The sequence below is a fragment of the Alligator mississippiensis genome, chromosome 7 (genome assembly GCF_030867095.1).
Source record: "Alligator mississippiensis isolate rAllMis1 chromosome 7, rAllMis1, whole genome shotgun sequence".
In the NCBI taxonomy this organism is placed as follows: Eukaryota; Metazoa; Chordata; order Crocodylia; family Alligatoridae; genus Alligator; species Alligator mississippiensis.
Genome location: NC_081830.1, coordinates 39,198,771 through 39,202,739, shown reverse-complemented (window position 1 = coordinate 39,202,739; position 3,969 = coordinate 39,198,771).

Sequence of the window (3,969 nt, the reverse complement as noted above, 5' to 3'; positions counted from 1 at the left end):
TACTGTCTTTTTCTCTGGTCTCCGTTAAGTGGAGTTTGGACCCATGCTAGAAGGCATTGTAGAATATGGTTTGTATCTACAAACAAATAACTTGCCATGTGTGTAACCCTGCCTGGAACTTAGACTGTACAGCTGTGGCATGTCTGATGTATTCCACCCCCATGGGTACACACTACATCACTCTCCCTTTCCCCTACTTTACATTTATCCCTCCCCACTTGTCCATTAACTTTAAGCCTCAAATATTTTGAAAGGGAGGCTAACTTATATTTGTATGGCTTGGGTTAAATCTGTCACTGCTAGGGTTGCCAGCACTTTTTCAATCTATTCCAGGAGGCTTCCAGAACACCAGCGTGCCCGCGACACACAACACGAATGTGTCCGCGTGCTTGAATACATCAGTTATGGATTACGGTGCATAGACTTCACATCAGGAAGGCAAATGCACATAACTCTTATATTTAGAAAACCCACTGCACTCCTGTATAAACCCGATTCAACATTTAATATTTATTTTAATGAATGCCCTATCACTTATCTCCCAGGTGACTCTCAGTAGTCTCCTGGAGATTTATATCTAATTCCAGGAGACTCCAGGGCAATCCTGGAGGGTTGGCAATCCTAGCCACTGCCACCCTTCATTTAAGATATTGTAGCAAGCTATTATGCTCCTCTAATGCAACAGGTTGCTAAAACAACAGGCACATGGCACCATTCAAAGTAAAGGCACATGGAAGGCCACTCAGAGGGTGGAAGGACTGTGCTGATATTGTTTTAGTAGAGATGTGGGGGGGAAGAGCAGTAAGAAACAAAACCAATACCAAAAAGGAGCACAACAGCAAAGGATACTCTGAATAAGCACTTGGAATGTGGCCCACAGAGAAGCTCTGGGAGCTTCTTGGCTAAGTGCTGTCTGTCTGCAGGAGAATCTGACAAGCTGCTGTTCTTGCTGTTTGATTCTTGCTGTGTCCAACAATACAAGACTTGGTACGCTCGTGGTAAATAAATAGAATTATATCCAAGAAATGCCTGATTCTATTGCTAATATAGCCCCCTAATGTGAAAAACTCATAAAATACAACGTTTTGAGGCATTACTCAGGTCAAAATGGTCTCTGGAGTGCCTAGCACAATGGAGCCTATTCCCACTACTGCAATAAAAGTGATTAATAATAATTCAATTTATTCTTTGTTCTCGGTCATAAATTCTAAAATGCCGCCAGCAGCCAAGAAAAATATTTTAGTACTGCTACCCCTATGACCCTATAAAATAGTGCTGTCTTGGGAACACAAGGTAGCAGAGGAGAAATAAAAATGCCTAATATGTGTTGCAAGTATTCCAGCTGAAAATTCTGCAACAACTGTTGGTTTGGGGGGGGGTTGAGAGATCACAGATGAATTTGTTTTTGTACTAAGGAAGAAAATTAAGATGTCTTATTTTACATCTAAGCATGGAGGCTACCGTTCATAATTTTCAGGACAACCATATACAATACCTGTATTGCTCCCTTTCATCAGCCTCTCAGTTTTAGAATTACCCATCAAGATAGGCAATCATTAATCATCCCTAAAGCTGTAATGTAGGCATATGACACCAATGAGCAGCGTAATTGTATTTGGAGTATACAGGTATTACAGGGTCTTATAATCCCTGAAAAAGAAACAGATCTCTCCGTCCTTGTCGTTTCTTTCAGGCAAGGTGGTCCAGGCTGATTTTCAGTTCATTTTGCAGCTTACATCTGGAAAAGCAGTCCCATGTGTGAACTAATTTGAACTGGAACAGCAGGCAGGACAAATCAGTCCTTTTACTCGCTAAACCAAGGGTGTCAAACTCATCCAGCCCCACAGGCCTGATGAGGGGTGCCTGGTCAGTCTGTGGGTTGGATTGGGTCCACAAACTGGCCTCGTGTGCCAGCTGCAGCCTACAGGGACACCCTGTACAGGTACTTTGGACTAGTCCATGTATTGCATGCAGCACGCAGCATGCGGGGCTCATTTGGGGGTGTATTACACATGGTATATGGGTGCATGCTGCATACAGTGCCTGCGCCAGCCTGGCCCAAAATGTTGGATCTGGCATGCGTGGCTGGTCTGTGGGAGTGATCCAGCCTGGCTCTTGATCTATAAAGCAAGGCCACTCTGGCATGGGCACTGCATGCAGCTCAAGCCCCAGACTGGTTTCAGGAGCTGTGCAGCATGTCAGCTCCAGCACCCACTTCATGTGCAGCCCACACCAAATGGGCTTTGTATATGCCATGTAGCGTGAGGGGCTGGGGTCAGCACATGCTGCCTGGGCCGAGCAGGTCAGAGGCCTGTGGGTGTGGTGGGAGAAAACTCCCTGGGGTTCATTGTCTAGCTGCATAGGGACCAGACAACCATGGGTAAAGGTTTACTGCAGTATATTTGCTCGAGCAATGACCATTAAGCCAGTAAAGAGACAAAATGGCCCCCCCTCAAGGGTGAGGCGATCTTTTATACTTTTTACAACAAGGCAAGACTATAGGGTTAACAAAAGCAATACTTGGGCGGTGCTTTACAAATCTTTATAACAGCATATTTCTATTAAGCTGAACTAGCACTTTTTAAAAGCTAAAAGTTAAGTAACAGTAACATTATGATACTTTAGCAAGAACTTGCAGTAGTAGATACTTCTTAAGGACAGGATCACTGTACTTAGAACAATGGCTTCTTTGTTTTATCTTGTTCCTTGCTGTAGCTGATTTGACAGCACACAGACACAGATCCACTTGCTGCATTTTACTCAGAAAATGCTTAACACAGTTAAAATGATTACTTGACACAAGCAAAGGCTTAGCTATCATTCTGCCTTGTGGTCAGCAGCATTGCTAGGCCACAGGTCATGCCTTGTATTCAGCTGCAAAGCTAATACTTCTTAATAATCCAAATTATTGTTAACCTAACAGTAAGCTATCAGAAAACTATTCTATTTCAGGGTAATAACAAACATGTTCACTACATGGGCAGCACTGCAGGCTGGATGATAGGGCTCTGTGGGCTAGATCTTGCCCTGAGTAACTGTGAAGAACCTGACATGGATGAAGGACTAGCCAGCAAGCATAGATGAAATGCGTTAATAACCTGTGGTTATTATTTGGGTTGTGAGTTTATGATGGTGTCCTGCACTCATTGCAAAGCAGCTTGCGCAGGCACGTAGGGCAGAGGACAGCGCTCCTGACAGCTGGTGCAAGGCAGTGAACCACCCTGCTGCAGATTGACTACCCCTCAGCCTATTTCTTGACCAAAGCTAGCAGGCGCCTGACCTGGGAGTTGCTGGGGGGTGTCATGCCCGTGATACACATTCAGTCATGGGCTGTGTACTGGGACTGGCAAGTGCTTGCACAGGCGTAGGGTTACCATATTTCCAGGATCAAAAAAGAGGACCTGGGTGAGGGGGAAGGGGAGCCAGGGGGAGGGAGGGGCATATGATTGTTGCTGGGGTCAGTGATATGGCTACGCCCAGCCTCCGCCCCTCGCTCTTGAGCCCCTGGGATCCTGGTTTTCTCTGATAAAGAAATCCTCCAATTTTTGGATTTAAAAAAAGTAACCCAAAATCCACATTTTTCCATAATTAAAATGAAACACCACTATCTATATATTTAATATATTAATGGTCTCATTTTGATTATGGAAAAATGTGGATTTTGGGTTACTTTCTGAAATCCGAAAATTGGGGATTTTTTTTTTTCTCAGAGAAAAAAAGCGAGATCCTGCTGATATCCCTCATGGGGGCAGGACGGGTCCCTCCAGGCCCCTGCGCATGCTCCGTGCGGTTGCACCGCGGGCGCGGCCCGTGCGACGCCCCCTGTCGCAGGCGCAGAGCCCAAGCCGAACATCAGGGCAACGTCACTGCTCCGGGGCCTCGCGAGATCTCGCTGGGCCGCGAGAAGAGCGCAGCGCCGTTGCTCCTTGACCCGCCGCGTGCGTAGCGCATGCGTAAGGCCTGTCTCCG